Source organism: Bombus vancouverensis, chromosome 13 (genome assembly GCF_051014615.1).
Source record: "Bombus vancouverensis nearcticus chromosome 13, iyBomVanc1_principal, whole genome shotgun sequence".
NCBI classification, from domain to species: Eukaryota; Metazoa; Arthropoda; class Insecta; order Hymenoptera; family Apidae; genus Bombus; species Bombus vancouverensis.
The window spans coordinates 9,567,209-9,594,926 of NC_134923.1; the positions used below are offsets into that span (position 1 = coordinate 9,567,209).

General features: G+C 40.3%; 1 long non-coding RNA gene across 1 annotated transcript in view; it reads right to left on the reverse strand.

Annotated features, from left to right (window-relative positions):
• Positions 1-1,591: 1,591 nt before the first annotated feature.
• LOC143303530 (uncharacterized) overlaps positions 1,592-27,718 on the reverse strand; it is a 159,419-nt gene continuing 133,292 nt past the window's right edge. Inside the window, exons 4-5 of the long non-coding RNA XR_013059922.1 lie at positions 7,608-7,755; positions 1,592-6,364 (exon numbers count right to left, since the gene is read on the reverse strand). This is a non-coding gene — a long non-coding RNA (uncharacterized LOC143303530). The remainder of the gene's footprint in view (positions 6,365-7,607; positions 7,756-27,718) is intronic.

Here is a 27,718-nt window from a genome sequence, read left to right on the forward strand (position 1 = left end):
AACCGATAACCGATCTCTCGTCTGACTGTTGCACGCAAGAAAATTGACTCGCGGATGCAAAACCGTCGGTGATAGAAGATTATAGCAGACGCCTTTGAGAGGCGGCGAAGCGGATAAGAGATCGGCAGCCACGGCCTGTTCTGCTTTTATTAGGACGCTTAGCCTCGCTGTGAGCTCGGCCAGGAGATAGTCCGCGCCAGATATTCCGTATTTTCTTGTATAATACGGCCCGCTAAATAAGGAGTTTCCAGGCGACCGGATCCCAGCCGGCGGTTCAACCATCGGCCAATCACCGTGTACCGATCCGATCGGGAATTTAATGCCGGTAATGATCGCGAGCCACGGCTGGCCAAGCCTCCGCAAACCGGCCCGAGTAAGATCTAATGCGTAATTGCCGGTGCAACGGAGTTAGCCCCAGTCGTTAACACTTTGTTCGTTGCATCGTGTTTCCAGTGCCGTTTCCACTCATCACGTTGCGCGCGTTCTATGATTCCACCATGTGATAAATTCGTTGCAGAAAACGATTTCGTTATTGCCAGAGAATCGCAGGATGATTTTCCCACCGCGATTCCATCCACACATTTTTCCTCGGATTTTAATTGACTTTGAGAAAGGAAGAATCGATGGATGTTCCTTTGTTGGTTCCTTCTGCTTGGATTAATCTTGGTTGTTTCCGGTGTTGTTGTCCGACACAGTTATTCTGGTAGCCACAGAGATATGTATGTAATTTAATCGAAGATGGTTTATATCTTTACTCGCGAGGCTTTATAAAAGGAATGAAAATTCCTGACGCGAGAATTATATGGTCTCGTATATCGTCGAATTTCGTTGAATTTTTTCGTTGTTTCGTAGACTGTTGGAAAGTACCTGTGATAGCCTGAAGTACGTAGTTTGATTGAAGATGGTTTATATCGTTGGTTGCGAGGCGTTACGTGGAGATTAAAATTATTGATGCGAGTTTCTTGGTTGTTTCATAGATCGTTGGAAAGTCTATGTGATAGCGTGATATATTGCGGATCATGAAAGTATTCGAACACTTAGCGTAGGAAAATTTACTTTGTATCATATAAAACATTAGTGCCATATTCATTGATGTATTTATATTTATGATCGTGGTATATCTCGTGATTATGGTTTCATTATAGCGCTATTAGAATTTCAAAATGTTTCGTACAACGTAATATACAGAAAATATGATCATAGCAAGACGTCTAGAAGTGTCTACGATACTTTCGTCAGCAACTGTATGTAGTTTAATTCGATACGTTGTTATACATAGTTGTGCGATTTTATAAAATCATATGGCGTTTCTGTATATTTCTGGTTCGTTTCTGGTAATATGATTTCATCAATTCAATCAAATTTGTTAATGAAAACATCATTGAGAAGATTTAATCGTATATTTACATACACTGGACGGGAGTAATTGTTATCTTGAAACTTATACTAATACAATGAAACATGTGTTACGTAGGGCGAGTATAATCATGTGTGATTCTTCAAATAGATTTAATCTATGTATTTTTATATATTGTGTAAACAAAGCTAATAATTTATCATTACATTATACCGTAATTGACGAGGGATCAAACTAAATTATATCAATTACATAGAAATACACTAAAGCAGTTTTTACATTTTCATTTTATTCTAAATATCATATATTTTTCATATTAACCCTTTATGCCTCGAATAGCATTTTCTTTCTACCGCTACAAATATTTCACGCTGTTATTTGATAATTTGCTATATCTGTACCGAAATTTGTATATCGTTACAAACATGTATTAAGTAAATTTCACATGGAAGTTAGCCTCGCGTAAGAGCATCCTCTTCGTCTACTTTTTTTGCCGACTATTGATTTATGAAGAAGTTTCTATAAGATAAAGAACGTACACTAAGTAATCATGCGATTTATAAAATGGTATCGTCTAATCGTTAATGATTTATTTCTAAAGTAGATCCAAGGAATAGTACATTACCAAACAGTGCAATTATAATTACAATTACAGTTTTCTCAAATTCTATCGATTTCTGGCGAATTCCGAGGAACAGGATCTTCAAATAACTTGCTTTCTAACCCTCGGAATTTTCTAAAACGAATTTTAAACCTTCGCATCGCGCCAGGTGCATTTCTAATGCGTTGATAACGCTGTTCGAATAAAACATTGCACTTTGAAATAAAATACCATCGTGAGTACAAGCTTTCTCCAAATCTATCGATTTTTTGACGAAATTTCGTAATTTCGGATTTTCAGATAACTTTCCTCTTGATCCTAGTAATCCCGTGAAACACTTTGCACCAGCGAGCGCGTCCGCAACGCGTTAACGATATCATTCGAATAAAAAATTGTACTTGATGGAATATGTCGAAAATATAGGATACGATTGAAGAAGGATTAATGACGAAATGAAAAGACAGGGACGGGGAAGAGTCGGTGAGACGACAGAACGATCTCGCAAGCGACTCGCGAAACGCGCATCGACCGGTCACCGAGCGGATATCGAACGTTTTGTTGGTCTCGCCGGTGCGATAAAAACGGGCCGCTCTATCATCCCCGTAAATCTCTGTCTGCTGGTGTGCATTTCCTTTGAAAGTGTTTCCTCCGTCGCTCGGTTCGCTGGCCTCGTCGGCTTCTTGCGCTCTTGCGACTTTATTTATCGCGATCCACCTGACGATTCGTCCGCCTCCAACCAAATGTTGCGCAACATTGCGTTGAATTTCGCGCGATATCGCGATCACTCGAACGATTACGACGCTTCTACGATTACTCTCGCTCGATTTTTAACTGCGAAAATATAAATCGGGTCGGACGAGCCTCGGTGTGAAATTGATTTTCCATTTAATTTATTTCTCGGCATCGTTGACTCGGTGAAGCTACGAAGCCGGTAGAATTAGAGTTCCTTGACAGTGGTGTTCGTGATCGTAAAATAACCGATACCCTTGCGTTACGTAAGACTTCTTAGCGATGATAGAAAACGAAAGAAAATTATACGAAACCGTTGGTTTCTCACAGCGAATTTTGTGTCGATCATGGAAAAAGGAAAAACCGATTTAGTATTTAGCATCGACTTTGAAACTGTTCAAGTTGCAAATAAAGAGAGAATGAACATTGTTTTGCGTTATATAAATAAATTTTCGGATTAAATAGAAGAACATTGGGAATTCTTGATCGAGCAGTTACATTACGCAATTCTGGAATCGATGACAGCGTGTTCGTTGGCGAACGCGACAGAAACGTCGTTTACGATTACGTAAAAGAGGAGAAATATCGAAGTTTGCTACGCGAGCTCCTGTTCGCGAAATTAATAATTCCTGCAACTAATAAATATATTCTGCGGTTCTTGAGTTCCACGTTATTAAAGAAGGTAATAAAAGATGGCAGATTCTTGCGATATTAATTAGTCGCAAGGTGTATATGAAACCGTAAGAGAAGGATCGAGACTCGGCAGGGTAAAATTACTTTGATTTCGTGAGTAGTACGGATACGATAGGATAAGGCTTGATGTTGCTTTGAGCTGATCTTTGGAAGCAGTTTGCATTTGTGGTGCGCATTACCTGCGGTGTATTGAGAAACGAAGACAAGCAGCGAGCGAAACTAATTAGTTCCACCGTGAAAATATTTACCTGCTACTAGAAATTGATACAATTCCCTGAAATATTATACTGGTGAAAACACGATATTATATGAAATTCTGTCGCGTAAATAAAATTTTGTGTCACTTTAAATTTTAGAATAAACTACACACGAGAATTAGTCAAATACACGTTGCTACGTGTACTTCTTAAGAACCAAGCTATCAACGCAATTTGGACACACGAAACTAGGACCACAGTGTGCATGATGGCGAAAGTGAATGGCAAATTCATCGATTGGAAAAAAATCACGTCGAGAATTTCAACTTTTCCTCTTTCGAAACTCGTCTGGCTTTTCTTGCTCGCGCAATCTCAACTTCGTGGACCATCTTGCGGATGCGCGTAGCAGTATGAGCGTCGAACTAAAATTCATGAATTTGTCATTCATCAATTCCATTCATCAATTGTTAATTAAACTTTCCTCCTTTCGTGGAAATTCATCGTAAATTTTTCCTCGTAAAATCTGAATCCTATCAGCCTACTTTACCAGTAAAAGTATTACACGCAAACGATCGATTTGTCATTCGTCGACTCGAAATGAGAAACAGTCGCGTCAAAAATCCAGACTTCCCTTCGTCTGAAACTCATATGGAATTTTTTCCACGCAAAGTCTGAACCCTGTGGACTACCTGTCGCGATTCCACGCTGCGGTTCAAACCTCCTTCCGCCACGGTCGTATTTCGAGAACCAAGATCTAACAAACCACGACGCATACCGGCCGCGTACATCGTCGCGCGGCCTATAAATCTCCTCGGCCCATAAACAAAGCTTTTGATGCAAAAGGTCGTTGCAGCATATGCGTGACGAGTTGGTCGGCTAGCAGCTCGCGATGCACACACGTACAACATACGGATGTACGCGCGTACACACAAAGACACGTATATGACGCGAGAGGGCGGGTGGATGCGTTGCCGGACGAGCCGAGGGAACAGAGTTGCTGACGCTGTTGCTGAACCCCGCTGAAAGCTCTCTGACGGCTGAATTTAACGCCAGCCCCGTCGACCCGCCGTGTAACTGGCAGCCTTTGCGCTCCAGGAACGTGGCCAGTTTCCACGATCGCCCTTTTGACTCTGCATCGAGAGACAAAGAGGGATGCTTGCCGCGGGTACATGGTGTTTCGTGGCGAACGTTGACGAGCTTAGCACGAACAATCGAACGTACAGCGGAGGTGATTTTTATAGTTTTTCGAGCGATTTTTCGAGGTAAAGCAAAGTGGAATTGGAATCTTCTCCGATGATTTTCGCACTCTATTTTTTTTTTTTTCTTTTTTGTCCTCTTTTGTTCGCGGATTTTTAGCGTTCATCGATCTGAAACGTACGTTTGAAAATTTCGGGATTTGCCGGTAGAAGAGGAAAGTTTCTCGAACGATTCTAGAGCTTTGTGAGTTACTTTTTAAAGGGGATATTGGCGAAGTGGCGAGGTCGACGTGATCGACGTGAAACTATCGTTGGGCACGAAGCGGCATGATTTTTATAGTTTTCGGTGGTTCGGAGATTTTCCGAGGTGGCGCGAAAGCTCAGTTGGAATTTTCTTCGGTTTAAGAATTTTGGTGTTCGCGAGCAGAGGAGAAAAGTTTCTCGAGTCATTCGTCGACTTTGTGGGCTACTTTTTAAAGGGGATATTGGCGAAGTAGAGAACGTTGACGAGATTGACGCGAAGCTATCGTTGGAGTAGGTTGATTTTTATAGTCTTCGGTGGTTTTTCAAATTTCTTCGGGACTTTCTTCGATGACTTTTTCACTCTTACGGGTTTCAGCGTTTATTGAGAAATATTCTCGAGACGTCGAACACGATTCCTCGAGAATTTTGAAATCTGTAAGAAAAGTGCAGATTGTTACATTATTTATGAGCTTCGAGGATTTTTTTTCATAGGGAATATTTGTGAAATGACGAAGGTTGACGACATAAAGTTGATTTCTATTATATTTTTCAATCCGTTTCAACATTTTTTAAGGAAGAATATCGACATTGAAAAAGTTGGTACAAAACAACTATTAAACACAGTAGGATGGTAATTTCGCAAGTTTCTGAGATCGTTTTGCAAACTTCGAACGCTTCTTCTATTTCTACATTTCAATTTCTTGCCATTCTACTCGGATAACATCAATATCGAGTAATACAAGTTGACAAAAGCTTATTATTAATGTGAAATATTCATCAAACGTAAGACAAAGGTTTGTTAAATTTGTTTCTTCGATTTGCGAATATTAAGAAGAATATTAAAATTAGTATTAATTTATTAATTTAATTCCATTCGTCGATTCCCAGTCGTTTTATCGGAAAACGTTACTACTGAACTGTACTATAAAAGTATAGAATTATCTTGTAACTGAAATGAAAGATGTGGAAGAAACTCAAAGAGATATCAATCGGTTGTACATATCTGTAATGGATGCGATTAGAAGGCGTTGACTGTCAGCAGAATAAGAGACTCGTTTTCGACGTGGAACCGTCCGCGACAGTAATGGGCGTTGCGTGATATAACTCGTCACAGGTGTGTTCACCACGATATCTCCATATGTTGTACGTCTCTTTCCAAAGGCACCTTACTTCCACCCATCCTACGCTGTTAAACATCAAAAAAATTTGTCTTACAAGCAAAACCTGCCATCGATTGGCATCTCTTCGCGGCAAATCTTCTTCGACGAATATGGACGGAAATTTTCTTCATTCCCACGTTACGTTATTTCCACGTCGACAATTTGCACGCTGTTACTCCATTTTATTTCTATTAACAGAGAATAAGGAAAAAGAAGATGGTTACCGTAGATGGATATATTTATTGATATTTATAACATTCTTCTCTTCCCAAAACACTCAAGTTGAGGTAAGAAAATTCTCGAAATATTAGGTTGTTCGGAAAGTGTCAGACACGCCTTTTACAACGATGCATCTTTATGCAAACATGAAACCTAATCTGTCGAACGTTTTTGATAGAACAAAATGGATCATACGTAATTCGATAAAATAATATAAAACGGGAAATGTGCATTCATTACTTCCTTATAAAACGAAAGAAACTTTTCCGACCACCTAATACAAAGATGCCTTAACAGTAAACTGTCAACTTGCAATATGCGTATACCTAAGCGTGTTATGCGTAATTAATCAAAATAAAATTAATATAACGAAATAGGCAAGTATATAAAATTGTTGAGAATTGTGGATCTCTGAAGTCGAAATAATGTTATAGGAACACTAAATTTATGTCGAGGATTAATATTAAAATAGTAATATATTTATTTCATGGACGATTTCTTATATATTCATCGATACACACTTGCACGCGTCTCAGCACTTTCCTCTATACCCGATTGTTAACCGACTGACTAGTTCACGTTCATCTGTTTCGAGACACCGCGCTCACACATTCCTCCGCACACTGATATTCACATACAAGTATCTCTACTACGCATTTAACCCAGTTCAGCACACAAAATTATACATATCTCAGCAAAAATGAACGCTAATATCCTCAAAAACGCTTTAAAATTTTTTGGAAAATAAAAAACCTGATCTTCCATGCTTCTATCGTTAACCCTGCTGCGAGCTTCCAGCTTTTACGTTCGAATCTCGCTCTTATTTCGACGATCGAGAAGACCGATGATTTACAAAATCTCTGGCGCGTTTGCTTCGTTTTCCTCTGCAATGGAGGAAGCTTGTCAGTGATAGAAAAATAAGGATCGATGATTGCTCGGTGTTTCCTCTCGAGCTTGAGAAATCTGTTAGTGACAGAGAAATACGATCGAGTGGAAGATAACCGAAATAACGCAACAGGGCTAAACCAATGCTCAGCCATTTGTAACTCGAAAATCGAATCTGAAAATCTTCTGCGCCGTCCTCTTCTTCTTTAACCCGTTCGAAAACCCGCAAGAAAACGAAAGAAAAGGTCGTTAATCACGGCCGCAGACCGGTGGCCGGATTTCGCTGGCGACAAACAGCCGTAATCATACACCAAGCGTATTACTTACCGCGAAACGTGGGTAATATGAACTGAATCACAGCCGTGGTGATTCCCACATTCCCGGAATAGCGTCACGCCGACGAGGCCGAGTTCCAACCCCATCCACAGGCCGCCTCCTTTCTCTCGGCAGTCTGTCGGATCGTCAGCGACCAAACCTAAAACCGCGACATCCACGACGAACCAATTAGCTTCTCGAACACAAAAATTACAATCTCTGGAAAGGATATTTCGTATTATCGTAGCTAGAGCGGCGGATAAACGGAAATTTGGAAAATAAGAAGCAGACACAATGGTGGAGTAAGTCAGAAGGAACAAGCAATGCGAGAAACACTAGAATTTTAGAAAAAAGTGTCGTAATTGACAAGGACAATCGAGATCACCTGTTATCGACAGATGTTTGGCTCGACGATATTAGCTTTTATTTTTTTTTTTTTGTTAATGTTGTTTATACTAAATGTTAATTATTTTAACAGAAGTTATTATACACAAGTATGGATTTCCAACTTCCATTTGTCCGCCAAGGCGTAGAAAGACACCATAGGTTTACAAAATGGATTTACGTTTGATAAGAGCGGCGAATAAATATATTGGGTTGGCAACTAAGTGATTGCGGATTTTGTCATTAGGTGGTACTGACAAAATCCGCAATCACTTAGTTGCCAACCTAATATATACAGTGGCACAGTTTCAGTGCAAAAGTTAATAAAATTCACAGTGTATCGATTATAAAAAAAAACGTCAAAATGTTTCTTACAATACACGCGATACGTGCGTACGTTATTTTTATGACAGCAATGATAGTTGGAAAATAATTTCCGAAATCGTTGCATGCTTATTACGTATTTTGTGTTTTCTACGAGAAGAAGAATACGGTGGATGGAAAAGCGAAAAAGGGAAGGGCAGTCGAGTAGCTAACCGGCGAAACGGCCGGAACAAACAACCAAACGGCCGAAGAAAAAGCTGGATACGCCGTCTGCGCGGCGCCTCGCGATTTTCGAATTCTCCGCTCGCGCGTGTGCCTCGGTCCTCTTGATAAGCGTTCGTGCTTGATCGATCGCGGACTGTCGTGGCGGATGAGACGCGCGATTAAAGAGAATTCCACGGTCGAGTGTCTGATTCTTGGATGACAGTTTGGGGGGATGAAAGGTCGACGACTCGTCGGGTTTGCTTCCGATTTTCGAAGCAAAAATCCTAAAATCGTCATTGCTAGACTGCGAAATTCGATGCATTTATAGGACGCTTAAAATTACTAAAACGCACGCAATATGAAAAAATATAGGAAATATCCAGAGTACGACGCTTGTTATAACGTTCAACGAAGGAAATAAATTACTTAGCTTCCACTTGTTTAATCACGTTTCTAAAAATACGAAATTACATAAAAATCCGCGCTACAGTCATTTCTGACACTGAGACGTCTACCGAGAGACGACTGATGGATTTCCTCCAGCAGAATGGAATTTTCATAAGTTCTCGTAAACGCGTGAAAGTCTCGTCTGAGTTTCGGTGTTCACGCAATTTCACGTCCTCGTGATATTTCCTTGAATCTAACGAGATTGCCGTAATTTTTGATTATTTAACATCACCAACAAGTGTATCTTACGTGAAACCTATCCGATAGTTTATTTTCTAAATATTTTTCCAAAAGTGAAAGACGCCAGAGTTTTAGACAAATAGAACGACATTTCCAAAAAGAATGAAAATTCAGTAAAAAATTAGCAAGATAGAAAATAACCAACTAAACTGGAGGAATTTCAAATAAAACAGGATTTTCGTAAAATTTCAAAGATAAAAATACGAAGAAATTGGGAAAGATTTAAACGAAAGAGAAGATAAAGATCAAGTTCGTTCGACGTATATGGATACTCGAGTTAATTCGGAAAAATCATGCGGAGGAATAGTTCGTCGGGGTAGTTTTCAACGCCATAACAACGCGAATCTGATCGACGGATAACGAGGCGAAAGTGGGAACGCCTAATTGTTGAACGATCTCGTGAAGGAACCCTCGACCGCGATATGTACAATTATCCGGCAACTACTCGGCCCGATTCGTAACAGTCTTGCCGTGTACAACGTGCAGGGACCTCGAATTGTATTTCCAGGAGCCGACTACCCGAGGTTAATTGAATTATCTCGTACGTATGCAGCCTGCCACCCATCCGCCACGGAATATCGCATTAGAATTCGAATATCGTCGACCAAGACCGATGCATTCGGTTCCCTCGTGAAATTTCTATGTGGAATGAAATTACTGATCGAAACATTATCATCTCTTTTATCTTGCAGCAGAGTAAAATTTTTCTTTTCGATATTCGATGAATAGCAGAGGTAGGAAAATTCGATAGAAAAGTAATTAACAAGATTTCCGGTTAAAATAATCTGCGTTTCGATTAGTACAACTTTGTTCATTTTCTACCATCTTCATCCACGAATTTTCTTACAGAATACTTTTGTCAATAGCATCGCTTGCATTTTTTTTTTTTATTGAAAGTTCATATATGATAGCAAAATGTACGATAGCGATCTTGTAATGGCAACTGTAATACTTTCACATGGGTAGATATAACCTTGGGCTGAATTTAAGAAGCAACAAGTGAAGAATAATTTTTTAAATGAAGTACTTGCTTCTCAAGAAGGAATAACAAATATATAAAATAACTTGAAATTTCTATACATTCGTAAAAACAGAGATGACCTAAGAATCTTGTCGTAATATCGTAATACAAGAAGGTGGACGATAAAGATAAGACGACCAATATTGTACGATATAACTTGCCGCGAACTAATGCAATTTTCCTTTCTTTCTTCCTCCTTTTTTTTTTTTATACAATATAAGCCTTGCGTCGTACTATGAAACGTAAAAGTACAATAAAGAAGATAGTCGAACCATTGATAGCGCGCGATAAGTAAAAATTCATCGATAGATGTCGACAAGATGGAAATCAAGAGCAAAGTAGAATATTCGCGGCGAAGATCAGACAATTAATCGAACGCGAAATAGCAAATCGAAGAAGAAACCACCGCGGCTCGGCCCTTTTTCCTCTCTGTTTTCCCTTTCTTTCTCCCTCTGCAGCCCGTTTACCCAAACTATCAATTGATGTCGAGGCACAAACAGCGGCGGTACGGTTTACACACACGCAGCTGCACCCCCGAACAGCGTCGATCCAAACAGAGCGGATATATCTGCTCGTCCATCTGTCGTTGTGTAACGGAACACCGGCTAATAGTATTAGAAATATATATATATATCTCTGACTAAACTACCCCGCTGTCAAACCACTCGATCGACGCACCCCTGCCCCTCCGTTGGATTACGTCTCTGTAAACGCCTCTCCATCCAGTTCTACCCCGAAAATCTGCTAAAACGACTCATTGTGCTCGTGCACGGCACTGTTGAGTCACCGTTACGCTTCATCTCGATGACTCCGTTACGTGTTTCCGGTTGATTCTTAGCGGTGGACACGATGTTCTTTCGAAAACGAAGATCGTTAATACGGTTGAGAATAGGGGTAGGTTTGGGGAATTGTGGCAGCTACAGTTAAATATCGCAAAGACTGTAGGAGATTCTGTGTTGAACTGTTCTTAATTGATTTCTTTTTCATTTGTTCGTAGGAAAGTTGTTGTCGGTTCTTTGAGAATCGAAAATCATCGATACGGGTGAAAATAAGGGTAGGTTTGGGGAATTGTGGCAGCTACAGTTAAATATCGCAAAGACTGTAGGAGATTCTGTGTTGAACTGTTCTTAATTGATTTCTTTTTCATTTGTTCGTAGGAAAGTTGTTGTCGGTTCTTTGAGAATCGAAAATCATCGATACGGGTGAAAATAAGGGTAGGTTGGAAAAGTCGTGGGCGCGATTAAATACATATTGGAATAATCGTAGAACATTCTGTGTAGGGATTTTATTAATTTCTTCTTTGATTTGTTTGTGTGAAAGTTATCGACGATTTTTTTTAGAATAAAATCGAAGACTATTAATAGAGATAAAAATAGATGTGAGTTTGGAAAATTGTGAGTCTAATTGGATATTGGAATAGGCGTAGATGATTCTGTATGGAAGTATATTTAATCGGTATCTTCTTTGATTTGAGACGATATTAATTGCTTATTCTTTTTTTTTATTTTTTGTCAAACAACCGCACGAGAATTTTTGCAAAGTGTTACGTAAACTGTAACTCGCCACTTTCTCGAGTCGCTTCGCTGTTTTACAACAGAAAACTGCTTGAGGAACTAAGAAGCTTCTCAAAGACACGTCAAAGAACCCTTCAATTAAAAGAAGCAGACACTCTGCTTGACAATGGCCCAATTAACCTTTCTTGAAACTTTTAGCAAGGAAGCTTCCAATACAATAACGAATCCGCGTGTACCGAAGAAAGTACAAAGATCAGGAAAATTGGAAAATTATTTCTAACTTCCCTTCGTTTCTAAGCAAAATCATTCCTCTCAAAAAGAATCTTCCTTCGAACAAAATTTCTAAATTGTCAAATCTAAACTTTAAACTTTTAAACTCCAACGACATTTCCTTGTAATTTTTATTCGCTTTTCCAAACAAACCTTTTTTTTTAACATTCCTTCTAAAACAATTTCTTAATTTCTAAACCAAAAGAATTTCGTCCAGAAAATTTTCACGATAAAATTTATTCCTACGATCTCTTTCATCTTTCCAAGCAAAGTAATTTATTCCCAGGAAATTTTTGAATGTCGAAGCAGTAAGAATCCCGTGCCTACGAAATCTTGGCAATAAAATTTCCACGCGATTTTCATTCACCCTTTCGACCAGAGTCACCTGTTTACCAGTTGTGGTTTAAACCGGAGGACTTCAGCGACTATAGTATCTTCTCTAGTATAGTATCTTCTCGACAGGCATGCAACGTCCACCTTCCGATTGTAAACGTGAACGCGACAAGGGTTAGCACGGGTCATGCAAAGCCACGTATTTCCGTCTGCCGTCACTCACCGCCGCCCTACATTGTTGCGTTTGCACAGATCTCTTCGAAAAACGCGCAACGAACGTCGTGACAAGTTGAATTTTCTACAAAAGCCCGGCAGTAAACCGGAGTCAAAGCAGATTCCTGCTCTTCGTTGCTCGTGTACTGGACGCGAGCCATTATTAATGTCTTGTGGCAGGAAATTTCAATTTTACTCGACGCGATATAGGGAAATTTTCTACTTGCTATTTACACGTATAGTCTTCGATTCATCGGTTGTTTAACGACGACTAATTTACTAATTTAAAAATAATTTTCACGACGATTAATTTTGCGGTTGAATTAATTTTAACGACGAAGAGTTTTACTTATTCGATTTTTCTTCTCGTTGAAAATTTATGTGCACATAGATTTTCTACGAATATACTAGTTACATATAATCTTGCATCATTCTGTGCTTAATTTTTCAGCAAGTTAAATCGAGCTTTCCGTCAATTTTCTAGAAATCTACATTTGTTTTTCCAGCAATGTGAGATTCATCTTGCGGCAACTTGAATTTCATTTTTCAGTAAATCTACATTTAGCTTCTCAGCGTTTTATTTATCAGAAATCTGAGAGTAATTTCTCAGCGATCTAATACAGATATTCTAGGAAAAATAAAAATTCCTCGAGACACGTACTACGTTTTGATAAAAATATGTAACAGGCTCTACTGATCTATCAAAATTTACATTTTCTATACTCTCAGAGTTACACGATTATTGTTTCAAAATTATCAGAAGGAAGTATTTCAGCTGGAAACAAGGTGAAGCGTTGTCTATTCGTAGTTCGACTTGAAATAGTGACGCGCTTAGGCTGTCAGAGAGTCTAAAAGCGACGTATCGATTAAGCAGCGACGTTCTTCGGGAGAGGGAACACTGTGGGCTGGCAAGTGAAATTGATCGTGAGCATTAACCTAACGCGAAAGACTACGCTGCTCGATGTTCGTCTCAACTTCGTTTTTTTTTTCTCAAAATCTACGAAGAAAAAGCTTCGAACCTATCGGCACTGTCTTAGTCCATCTACGATCGAACTTATGCTAATTACGTGTAAAACACGACTTACGTATCAAGAGGAAAAATTCAAGACATTTTAAGGAATCCAAAAAGATTTTCGGATTTATTTTTTACAGTTTCCCTTCGTCTTCAAACTCGCGGAATGTGGTACACGAATGTGGTAATTCGAATTCGAATTTTCTACTCTTCGATCCACAAGTATCTACGTTGACTGCCATTCGATGACTTCTGTGCGAAAAGGAAAAATTCAAGAAGCTTCTTTTTTCATTTTTCTCTCGTCTTTGAACTTCTGAAACATGTAATCGATTCGAGTTCGCGTTTCCTTGTCCTTCGAGCGAGATTACGTCGAACAGATCCAAAGATTTGATGACTTCTGTATAAAAAAGGAAAGTTCAAGAGAAGAAACGAACGAACCAGACATTTTAAGGGAAACGACAATTTGAAGGAATTTCTTTCCTCATCTTTAAGCTCGTGGAATGTTGTTGATTCCAGTCACTCTTCAACCGTGATTACGTCAACCATAACTACCACATAAAAGAGAAATATACTAAACTGTATTAAAAATCTGATATTTGATTAATCCTAACGACTACTCGATACAAAGGTATCTGACTCATACACACGTTTATTGCTTCTGCTCAACGTTCAACGTTTATAAAAACATCAATGAACGTCGATAAAGCTGGATGTTGCGTGGACGATAAAGCAAAGGAGAGTTTCGTACTGAAGCGCGATGCACAAAATTAATCTGTAAGCAGAGTGATAAATCGTGAAGCGTAGATGGCCAATGAGAGATACAAAACGCCTAATTACTCGAAGAAGCAGCGGTAATAATCGCGATGCCGAGGATCGAAGCGACGATCGTGCAACGTTTCTCTCCGCGAAACACGCGAACCACGTCATTATTTCATTGAATTATTAATTCTCGCCTCTTCGTTTCTATCTTTATCTATGGATATAAAATTATAATTTTCCGCCCCTTTCGTTGTCCCGTGTCTCTCCATTTATTTTCCCTTTGTTTCTTGTTTCGTTTTTACCCTGCACGTAGAAGCTCCGACGCGTCGACGACGCTCAAGCGACCAAGGGACAAGTTTTCCCTGGCTAAAACTATAGTTTTCCTGCCTTCTAGATAAAAGTCGCGGACATACGACGCGATTTTATTTTCCTTCCACGGTCTATGTCTCTATAAGAGCGCTAACGTCTCACGTTAACAGAGGAGTATGGTTTATCGCATATTGAAACAAGTTTCCGCGGTGACACGTGCCTTCCGACTGTTTAGTCCATCAAACTGACTTTTTAATGCAAATAATCCGACGACAGACTCGCGAATATCTCTGAACAGACAGAATTTCATAAGAGTCTGCTGCAGGTTATTTCCGAAAGCCATCGAAGAAATCTTCATTCGAACGTCCGTTTGCTCCAACGTTTTCGGACAGTTCACCGCGCGCATAAGGCTGCATCGATAAAAATTAAGGTACACAACGAAGATACGAAGAGCGCAGTAGCATTTAATTAGACGAAATCAGAAGTTGCGTGCATTGATAATAATCAAAGGTTCGACTGGATCAACTTAAAATCTAATCGAAGCAAGATTATAAAATTGCGGAACCTCGTCAAACCCAACGTCATCCTCGCCTAAGGATACCCGTAATTCAACGGAACGTAAACTCACGCACATGCAGTTAAAACTTGTACGTCAAGTTGGCAGCTAGTACCTTCAACATTAGCAACTTCGCGGTAAATGTTTGAAATGCAATTCAGTTGCTCTCGTCTCGGCTTCGCGTTTACATATCCGTGCGTATCTTCCTTAAAAAAGTTGGTTCGCCAGGCAACTCGGAAACGGTAAGATTCAACGACGATAAATCCCGAAACCAACAATTTTTCGATATCTCGACCGTATCCATTGGAATATAATTTTCATTTCGGGGTTAGCCTAACCCCAGAACGACAGAGTCGAACCACACTCTATTAATCTTCGAGTCTTATCCAAGTGGAATCACGAGAAGCCCAGAAACCTCGAAAAATCCGAAATTCTAAATGCCGAATGCCAACGTCAACGACGCGGATGATTCAATGGCGCGTGAACCGACATACCCGATGGGGGGGCTCGAATTTTCCAACGGTTAGAGAAGTTGCAGAGAGGGCTACGAGCGAGTCAGACCTCACCGCGGAGGGTAAGAAACGACGATGGTTAATTAATGGATCGGCACGCGAGGAGGGCCCGATGGGCAGGCTGCCGCGTCTCGGTCCCCCTGGTCCCCCGACCGGTGACGTGAAAACGCGCCTAGCTGCATCCTCTTCTTTCCAACGTGGGCCCGTTTCGGTTCTTCGTTCGCCCCTCCACAGCTGGCCACGAATCTCGCGGCGGAGCACCGAAAACCCCCCCTATTGTCGGGCTGTTTTGTCCCGTCAGTCCTGGCCGCGCAATGCGATATCTATGGGTTTCTTTTGGGGGCCTGTGCCGAAGCCGCCATTATACCGGCTCGCCAACCCTCCCCTCCGAGAACCCGGACTCGCCCTCTGCCCCCCTCCTTGTTGTACCCCTATTTAGCGATGGGCATTGAATCCTCTCGCTCTCGTTCTACGTGACACGCGTGCTTTCCAGAAATTTCACGCACCTCATGGCTAAAACTTTGGTTTGGACAAAAGTCAGATTCGAGACGGTCTTACGGCGCGGTACAGCGACTGAGAACAGTATCGGCGAGGTATCGTATTCGTCACAGCATTTACGAGCTTTCGGGCGCAAGCATATCGAGCTTCGTATCTTTTCTACGACTGCACGAATTTGATACGTAGCACTTGGACTGTATGGTATAGACTGCACCTACTGTACGTATTATATTGTACGTACTGTATGTAGTAAATGGAATGGATGGAATGGAAGAACCTGGTAAAAATACGCTTGGGTAGAAAATAAATAGCTAGGTATTTACATGGCAATACCGTTTGTAGCCGCTGTATAGGATTATGCTGTTATTAAGTTTATGATTATGGGCTTTACCGCGAACCTTGTTCTGGCTGAAGAGCAGCGTTTATACGGTGTTTGTGTGTTTTCCAAACTTTTGTTCGAGAATTTTCCTCCGCGACAAAGGTGATGGAGGCCGATAAAAGGACGACAATCGTTATCGGAGGAAGGAAGGGTTGGATATAAAGATAAACGATCGGAATGGATTCCGAGAGTTCTGTGGATCCTTAAATATTTAGACAATTAGGACGAAAGTATCCTACATTAACATTAAGCACCTATATTGAGTAGCAGAAAAAACGTGAAAATGAAACGTGTTCACGTTAAATAGAAATCTGTCAAATTTACCCGATCCCTTCTGTACTATCGAAACTCAAAGAAACCGAAATGCCAAGCTAATCCTCGATCAGGGACCTACATACGTGGCGCAGGAAGAAGCGATTACATGCTCGAGGCCATCGCTAGCGCGAGCGCGGACACGGTTCACAAGGGACGTGACAGGCTGGCGGGACAAGTCGACTCCCTCTCTTTCTACCCTTTCACTGGGAAACGTGTGTGGAAGCCGCGGAGGACCGGTGCCCTCTCGGTACCTCTAGTTTCGCCTATTCACGGCGGCGCGCACGTCGAAAGGGATGAAAGGCCACGGGAACCGACACGACTACCGACCAGTCCGCCTCTGGACCCTTCTTCGAGGCGACAGAAAGAGCCGACGTTGCTGTGCGTCCTCCCTTCTCTTCTGCTCACTCCCCCCGCCTCCTTTGTCCTTCTCTCACGTCCATTTCTCTCACATTTCGTCCCCTTCTTCATCCGCCACTTCTTCTCCTTCTTCTTCTCTTTCTCCTGCTACGCTACGATCGCCTACTTCCACCCTTTCTAGCTCTTTAAGCAGCCTAATTATTGCCCTATCGACATAGATGTCTTGGATCGGATTACGCCGACAGAACCTCGGAACCCCTTGGACAACGATCCGAATTTTCGGAGCCTTTTTAAACCATCCAGCTTCGCCTCGTGATCCCCGTGATTACGTTGGTCGAGGTGAAGAAGGTGAGAGGAAGATGGAGAGAGAGAGAGAGAGAGAGAGAGAGAGGATTTCTTTCGAGGATTTTCCTTTGTCTCGATGAAGATTATAGTGTTTTTATAAGGATGATTTTTAGATCAGTCTGTGAAGAAAGTTTGTGAATATTTGGTCGCTTTTACGGTTCCATTTTATTCTCACCGTTTGCTTTTTTCTCGATGAAGATCTTGGTGTTTCCAAATGTCCAAATTGGACAAATTGTGAACGTGAAATACTAAATAAAAAAAAAAAAGAACCCTGAGTAGACAATTCTGGGCACTTCGATCATTTTTTAGATTTCGTTTTATCCTTACGATTTTCGTTTCTGTCGATGGTGTGTTTATAATGTGATCTTTAGGTTACGATATGAAGAGAGTTTCCGAATTTTTTCGATTTTTTTTCTTTTTTTTTGTTTTTGGTTTGATTTTTATTCTCGCGAAAATTTTTATCGTAATATTTTTGATTCCGTTCGTTACGATTCTACTTCACCTCGAGGGAGATTCTGCTGTTTCTGTAACGCGATATTTGGGTTAGTTCGTAAAGGAAGTTTGGAAATTTTGGTCTGGTTTTATCCTTAAAATTCTTCTTTGCTTCTTCGATTTTTAGGCGAATCCGTGGAGAAGGTGTGGACGTTTCTTACAAAGATTTTTATCGCAACATCTTTTATTTTACTCTTACGACGTTGCTTTGAATTAAGAAAAGAAAACGTAGAATCGTACGGTAACATAACTTTTAATTGATTTAGCTGCGTGGGAAGTTAGAAAGACTATATAGTGGAAATGTTAGAAACTTTCCATCTTCTTTTTTTTTGATATTACTATTTTACGTCAACTGCACACGGGAATCTAGTTATAAAACAAGCTGAGTAACGTAACAAACATAGTGTAAGGAGCGAGCTTCGACGCAAGTTATTCTTTTTACCCGTAACCCACTTTACAGGTTGTTCTTCAAGGTAATTATTGTTGTAAGAATGCGTAAGTTGCACGAGTACGTATTGTTTGTTTTGTAGATACTTTCCTGTTACGCTTGGAATCTCCGGTATACGCTTCTTTGTTGTGACAGAATTTTACGACAAATACAACTAAATGAAACTGCAAGTTAAAATTGCAGTTTTTCTATGGCACTGTACCGTAGCACCATATAATCATGCGATAAATTCGTAATAGCATTCAGTCACAAGTTTCGATATTAACTTCCAGTACACACCGTAGACTGATCTAATAAATTATTCGCATTATACCTCTTCCTCCAACCTAATTTCATTTCTTCTCGGATGAATTTTTACCCTTGCTTAATTATAACCGTACATTTATCATTGTTGTACGAAATTTTCTTCGAAACTACGTTAATTTATTAAGAGGGTATCGTCGATTATAGACAAATTTAATCAACGAAACGAAACATCGTATAAGTAAAGCTAAATTGTGAAGTATAATTTTCAACATTCATCCAGCGGAGACATTGCTACTTTATGAAACGAGCAGTCCATCAAGTCCACTTCTCACCTTTACGTAATAATTAAATTTACTAAAAAAAAAAAAAAAAAATAAAATCACCGTTTAATCGAGTAACAGCGCTTAGACACGATCTAGCAAATAATAATTCACGACCGCCTTCGTCTGCAAGTATTAATTAAAATTTCCCTCGCGTAAATTTCCCATTCGTAATACCAATTAAGAGTTAACCTACGCGAACGATCGTTTAATTGCGACTATGCGACTGTGGTGTCTAATTATCCAACGAAAATGAACATTTCGGAGGGTTAAAGGCGCGTGATGGAGGAAGAAATTGTGAAGAAAATCTGCCCTGCCTCGTGCAGGGCGAAAAATATCACTCATCGGAAGTAAGGTTGTCGATGCAGCCAGCACATGAATATCCAAGCACACGGCGGCCATCGATAATTCAATATCGCACGTACAAGTCCCCTTTTGTCGTGGCATGTCACGCCATAATGACGCGTCTCGTTCCTCGTGAAAATTTCATTCCGCTTTGCAAGACCTTTTCCACCCCCTTGGTACCGATGAAATTCTGCTGCTGCCTGTCGTTCTACTCCTTGTCGTTCGCCTCTCCTGTGATCCCAGCACTTCCGTTTCCATCCACAGAAACGATATAATTAATATCGGCGAAGGTTCGCCTTATAGACGATTCGCCGGAGGAAATTGACTTTACGGGATACCGGTGAAAATTGTTTCTCGAATCGATTAGGAAGGGTCGTTCTGACGAAGGTAAATGGCAATTTGGCATCGTGGTATTGTGTTAGAATTTATTATACGTCTCTTTATCGAAGGGCTGTCTCGATAGACGCAAACGATAATTTCGAAGAATTGCGTGTTTCTCGAATTTCAATTTCGTAAAAATGAAATTAATATTCTTCCATCCTATATTCTCTCATTTAGAATTCCACGACTTTTAGTCCTGAATTTTAGTTTACTTTAGACTTTTTTAATTGCAGGGCTGTTAATAATAATAATAATAATAATAATATATATATATTAATAATAATAAGGGCTGTCTCGATAGAGGCAAACGATAATTTCGAAGAATTGCGTGTTTCTCGAATTTCAATTTCGTAAAATTAAAATTAATATTCTTCAATTTAGAATTCCACGACTTTTAGTTCTAAATTTTAATTTACTTTAGACTTTTTTAATTGCAAGGCTGTTAATAATAATAATAATAATAATAATAATATATATTAATAATAATAAGGGCTGTCTCGATAGAGGCAAACGATAATTTCGAAGAATTGCGTGTTTTTCGAATTTCAATTTCGCAAAATTAAAATTAATATTCTTCCATCCCATATTCTCCCATTTAGAATTCCACGACTCTTAGTCCTGAATTTTAACTTACTCTAGACTTTCTTAATTACAGGGCTGCTATTAATAATAATCTTTGGTATAATAAAAATCCTCGAATTTTAGTTTCCTATGATTAACATCGATATTCTTTAGTTTATTTCGAATCTTACAAGTTTGATAAATATTAACCTAGTTTACATTTCTTTATCGCACTGTTATCTCCTCTCACGAGATAATTGGCGATCCGAGTTGTTCGAACGTTCGAAAATTTTAGAATCCAGCTGAATCTTTCAGACGATTTAAGTCAAGTTAGCGTACGTATATTTATCGCATCTTCGACTTTCATATCAAATGCATAAAAATCCTATATCCTTACGAGATGTGAAGGCACGAAATTCCAGAAGAGGAAAGTGTTTCCCCCCGGCAGTGGCCACAGGCTCGACTTACTCGAGGAATCGGGGAAAACAGAAGGAAACTCTTGTATAAGTCTATCTATAGACGCGTTCCAGTTCGCGTGGCGGAATTCACGGTGGGGGATGTCGAGGGATACGATGTCCAGAACTCCGGTTCCGCTTGCTTAGACCTGGCTGAAACTTGCTAGATAGGATCGATGAAAAGTTTCGGATTCGCCCCGCCTAAGCCGTCTTCCTTCGACCAACACCTGCGATCTATACGACTGCCAGCCTTTTACGTATTCATTTCCGAACGATCGAAAGCGCGCTGATTCGCCGCGGACGCTCGACTTTATCCACGTGGAAACTGGGTCTCTAATTCGTTGCCCCGCCGCTCGAGCTTCCATTCCGCGACTTTCACGTGGTTCTACTTGTTAAACGATCGCATTTCCCCGTGCTAAGACTCTTGTATATTTATTGACCTTGATTACTTTTTATATTTTTTCTCAAATATTCACGGTACGTTAAGATTCCTCGACCTACTATCCTTGGAACAACCACTTCGATGTGCTAACACACCTTCAAAACTCCGCTTCTCCAATTATGCGTCTCAGAATTGAAATAAATCAACGATCTTGTGTTCTTCACCCCGAAATTCTCATCACAGTGTGTTAATATTCCTTAACCTGCCACGTTAACGTTCCTCCAGTTCTCGAATTATGCATTTCAAAATTTGAATAAAATCATTTCTTGCTATACTAAATATATTCTCCACCCCTAAAGTACATATGGCAGCGTGTCGATATCCCTCAACCTATCAGCCCCAAGATATTTACTTCGGCGTACCAACGATCCCCTATTCTGGAAGTCCATCCCAACGTTTACTCATCCTGCTCCAAATATCTTGATATTTTCTTTAAAAAAAGAAAAACCCTATTCTCTAGACTGTCACCCTAACGCACAAAAGTTCACCCCGCCACTGCAGCGTGTCACCGTGCAGCGGTTAAAATCGCTGGCCTAACCCAAAGGCACCCAACTGCCAGCTGGTACGATTCGATTCGCGCGAATAATCGTAGGGATAGCTTCTAATTAATTCAGAGGCGCGGAAGGTTGGCTTCGCGGCCTCGCATAGGCGAGCCGCGTGGGTGGAAAGGGTTGCAGGCAGCAGACCTGGACACCAATCGCGAAGTCCAGAGTAGTTCAGCCTTGCACAAAACGTTTGGCTCGCGACACCAGTTACTTCCCGGCCACTTCTATGCGTCTGCGTTGCCTCTGGGTGGCGTGGGGGCGAATGGGATGGGTTTCTAGCCTCCTGGCGAACAAAATGGTGCCACCAGCTATCTACGATTTTAGACACCAACCCTGCGCGATTATCTAGAACCAACCTGAGGTAGTTTTTCTTCCATCAGTTCTGTCGGCCGAGGTTTTCAGCGAGGCGAATTATTTTCGTGTCAGCTCGAGGTTCACCTTGGAAAGCAAGAACAGGGGTGTAAGCTAGTGCGTAAAGAGACTGCGGGGTGTTTTGTGGTATCATTTGTGGTATTATTTGCGGTATTTCTATGGCACGATGAGTCACTATGAATTGCCATTCTCTAATATTATTCATTTATCGTCACCGTGACTGTAAGTGGACATTCTCATTGGTAGATAGGATACTGTTGGTTTAAAAGGGGTTGCAAAGTTCTTCGAAACATTTTTCAACGACAGTGGACGATTATGGTTATTCGCGTCGATACGTAATTTGTATCTGCATATTTAGTCGCTGCATAGGAAATTGAATCGCTCGCAAGCTTTTGCTTCGCTGATAAATATCAGCCAAACCGAATCCCTTCGCAGTTTTTCATCGATTGATAAACATTATCCAGTGAATTTTGTTCTATCGTTAATCATACAACATCTCTAGTGGAAATATGAAAACTTCTTTATCGACTATTGTGAACATGCATTCGCGTGATTTTCTTGCATGGGATTCAGTTCGAAGAAAGCATCGTGAAATTGCCAAACGATCTAACTTTTTATATTTAGCCAATTTTATATTCAGCAAAAGTGAAAAACGATGCTTAATCGTCGGTTTTTGAATAGATAGTGTAACTTATAATTATTATCAGGCTTCACAATCTTCTACCAAAACTATCTTGGCGAGTAAGCCAGTAGGTCATTGGAAAGGTGCATTGAATCCTGTACAAGTTACATTGAATTAAACACATGATATTTCAAGAAAACTAACGTTAACTGTGGTTGAAGTTTCGTTCGACAAAATGACAATTTCATACGCTTCAATTTCATAAGTTCCCCATTGGGTTGTTCAGAAAGTTCGTGGAATTCTTAATCCCTTGCCCTACTATCCGCTGTAGAGGAAGCGAGTCTATTCGCGCTACATACTTAGACGTATCGTATAGCAATTTTATGCGGGTAATTACGATATCAACGTTGTCAACTGGAGGGTTGATAGGATATAATATCAGTAAAGGTACAGTATCCAGGATCTTCTGAAAAATTTCGCGACGAATTTTCTAAATAATCTAAAGTGGATACAGTTCAATTATCCAACTACGGGAAGAGACAGCAGCTTGAAAAAAATGTACGACCAGCTTCTTTCTACAACTCTGCAGTTATGAATATTCTGCATTCGAGTTTGGCAAAATTACGGTAAAATGCAATATTCTGCTAAAAAAAGCTCGCTACCATGTTTGCTGCCTTTGAACGAAACGTTGCGCAACGAAACAAGAAAAGCAATAATTCTACTGTAAAATATCGTCGTCCGAAACGATTACTCAAATAAACTTGTACTTTACAAGTTGATGCTCGTAAACTGCGAAAATTCGAATCTTTACGATTGCAATTAATAAAATAGCTACGCGTGGATTTGTTTCGTTTGCTAAATATTTCAAAAATCCCCGTACCTTGCCATTCCGTTAATTTGCCACCAATTGATCCTTCAACGAACCTACTGCCTTCGGACAGACGCACTAACCAAATAGAAGCTACGTCTCACTTACCGACTATTATCAGGTTGTCCAAAAAGTTTCTTTCGTTTTATGAGGAAATAATAGACGCGCAACGTTTTATGTTTCATATTATTTTGTTGAATTGCGTACGATCCATTTTGCTATATCGAGATAAACACCGTGACGTTTTACAGACTTGGTTTCGCGTTTGTACGAAGCTGCACTGTTGTAAAAAACACATTTGCGAAGGAAGACACTTCTCGGACAAGCTAATACAAAGATCCTCGCACTTGTCTATTAACTTGCCACCATTTGATCCGTCGACGAACCTACAAATCAAATACAAAGTCTATGGTCTTCAAATACAAAGCGATATTCGCAAACGAGAGAACCAAAGGGCTAAAAGACGACGAGAAATCGATGTCAATTTTCCAATTCTCCACCGAATACTTGGTCCTTCGACCATTCCGTATCTTTCGACACTACATACGTAATAAAACCGGCATTTTTCACCCCGGTGGAGAGCATCCTCTCTTGAAATCCAACGCGAAGTCGTAAGAACACCTCGTGGAAGGCATCCACGGTGGAGCACGGCTGTTCTCGGAATGCCGGGAAACAGGAATTCTTGGAACGAATTCCGCGTGTCTGTTCGCGAGGACTGCACGAACAGAAAAGAGAGAAACAAGGGCAGAAGGGAAGAACGGAAGGCGGTCAGAGGTTCAGGAAACACGATCCATCGGCGTTTGGCCGTGAAAACCGCTCGAAGATGGAGGAAACCCATGGAAAATTCCGGCCATTCTATACTCCACAATAGGAATGCTCGCGTGTGTTTCGGAAATTCTCGAATGTTACGCGGATTGGAGAGGGCAGGGTTGGGGGAGAGACGTTTCTATTATGGGCGACGCTTTTCTCCTCACTCGAGTCGAGGGTGCACAGGGCGTCGTGCATCAGCGCGAAACATTTTGTGCGCACGAGGGCTCCTTTCTTCGGCGTAGCTCCGGCTGTAAAAACAGACGTAGAGGTGAGCGCCAATAGAGAAACGCCCTTAGGGAACACCCTGGTCCGCCATAGTACCGCGAGAAACCCCCTTGCAAATCGCAATTTGCATAAATATTCGCACAATTAAAGCGTCCTCGGCGAGACTAGGACGGAGTTTCACGTTGTTTAAGTTGTACGAACAACGTTCTCAAACTCGATCTTCGATTTTCCAGAGAACGATCAGATTTGTATACTGGCTACAAATGGTATTTTCTGCTGCCCTTATTTCTTCATTAAACGTATTTACTATTGTTTCACGTTGCGCGAATGATTTCAACCAATTTGATATATTTGGATTGAAATAACTGATATATGTAATTAGCGATTATGTTATAAGTAGAATGATGTGCTGATACTTTCTGCAATCATTTTATACTACAAGGCACCGATGGCTTTAGTATAATAACAAGGGAGCCTGCACTCAGCTAATTGGTAATTATAAATAAATACAATACAATTAAATAAATAAATTAATTAATTAATAAAAAATAAATAAATTAAATACAATTATAAATAGAATGGGAATATTTTTTGTAACCAATGTATGTTAGGATGCATCACTAGCTTTTTAAATAATGATGGAAGAAGAAGATATCGTGTAGTTTAGGTGGAAGAACAAATTCCAGAAATGGGAAAATTATTGGAATAATCTCGTGGTTTGAAGAAAGTTTGAGTTAGCGAGGTATCGGCTAAGAACTAATAAAATAACCAATGAAACAGCTTGACCAAACAATTAATACTTGCGATATTTTACACGTGCTATCGAATTACGATGATTACTATCGAGAATGTTAACGTTAGCTGAACAAGCTTCTCGGCTTTCGACGAGTAGAAGTTATACCGTGATAGTTGTAGAAGTTGTGCTTCTCATTTTTATTGCGCTTTCGTATTTTTACTGTACTTACTTCTCATGAATTACCCTCCTCGTTTGTCGTGAATTATTCTCAGTAGCTTTTTCCAGCTTTCCTTTTGCTTCGTTCTTCAACGGAATCTTACAAGCTGCGAATTTTCGCACTGCTTTCGACGTTTTCTCTCAGCTCCAAATGCTAAATTTGTGTTTCCCATCGACTGTTCCAACTTTTTTTGCAAGTTTGAAAACCAAACGTAAAATAAATTACAAACGTTAGTCGAATTCTTTTTGTTCCAAACGTAGATGTTCGCTCGTCTCGTTACGATCTCCATTAACGATAAATCGTGGATTTTTATACGCTTACGAGAAATGTAAAAGTGCAGAGATATACAGAATATCCGAAGGTACGAACGTTACAGGAAAATATTAAGGTGGAGCTGTGAATCTGCTGCTTTCGGCGTAGCTGGCGTCTGTTAGAAACCGTCACTGAGGTGAGCGCCGATTGAAAAACGCCCTTAGGAAACACCCCGACCCACCATCGTGGCGCGACAAAACCCCTTCGAGGTAAACCCCCGTTCCAGAACTGGAAATACTCGTCTCTTCATTTGACGAGGGGAGGGGAATTTCCTGGAATTTTCGTTTTTGAAAGAAGAGAGGGAGAGAGGGGTGGGTTTTTTTCCTTTGAAGAAGAAGCGAATAAAAGCTTGGAACAGATTGTTAAACAGGTCGTCGTTCCACTTCTTAACTGTTCTATTTCCACTAATTTGTAAACTGGGAAAACTTGAGTTTAAAACGATTATCACGTCTAATATTATTTTGTGCAGGGGTTTAAAGCAACTGAATATTTGCTGCTTTCTCAGTAGAATCTTCGTTGTTCATTTCGTATCATCGTGAATTTGTATTCTTTATATCAATGACGTGAACTGGTTGATTACATCTCTTTGGAAAATTGAGTTGGAAGAGTTACGAATTAGGGCGAGGAAATAACGAATCTCTCTTGTGAAGTTGTGCAGGAATGCAACTGTCGTGGAATATTGTAACACCTTCTCAACGTATGTCTATCCTACCTGAAAAGAAATATGGTCAGGTTTTTAGCAAGTACGATGACTCGGGATTAGATCTAGTTTATAGTAATAAATTGACTGTTTGCAAGCTTCCATCTGTTCCAAGCTTCGTTCAAGAGTCCACGCCATCGAGCAAAAATGTTCCTCTTTAAGTGAATTTGTTATTCATGTTCCTTAAAAAACATTTATGAACATTTTCTCGTTGTCAAGGTTTTGAAAGTGAAGAAAGTCGATATCTTGAAGAGAGAATTCGCGTCGAATAGGTTTAAAAAAACCTCGCTACGACTTCAAACTCATATTTTTCTGACCAACTTTGTCCCAAAATCCAGTAATCGCTCCAAGAGATATTCGATTTCTTTTTGCTAATTAAAATGATTTTTCTGACCAGCTTTGTCCCAAAATCTAGTAATCGCTTCAAGAGATATTCGATTTTTTTTTTTTTTTGCTAATTAAAATGATTTTTCTGGCCAACTTTGTCCCAAAATCTAGTAATAGATCCAAGAAATATTCGATTTTTTTTGCTAATTAAAATGATATAATTATTTGATAAATATGTTTCGTATTTTCTGGTCAATTCTGCTTTATACGCGTATTTCAAATATTTTTATCTTCTTTTCACTTCTAACTCGCAGTTTCTTAACGGGATACACGCAACATGGTACACGAGAAATAAATAATACTCGCGATAGGTAGAATCGTCGATGGGTGGTAGGTTGGCGCGTTTTCCAGTGGAAACGGGAGGGGGGAGGGGGGAATGGGGGCTGTAGAGGTTGAACGCAGGCCGCAACGTGGAACACAATGCGGCTCGTTTCACGGCCGGCGAATGTCAGCTGACATTGATTGCGCATCAGACATTCAGTGGCTGCGATTCGCGCCGGCCGCGCGTATTATGCGCCTCCGGCTCGCTTCCGCGCCAGCTCTGTAATTTATAATTTCCAACTACGTATCCGCTCCAGCCTCGACAACTCCCCGCTGCGACACGTTATGCGTTTCGTTTTCACCAAGTTTCACCGATCATATTCCAA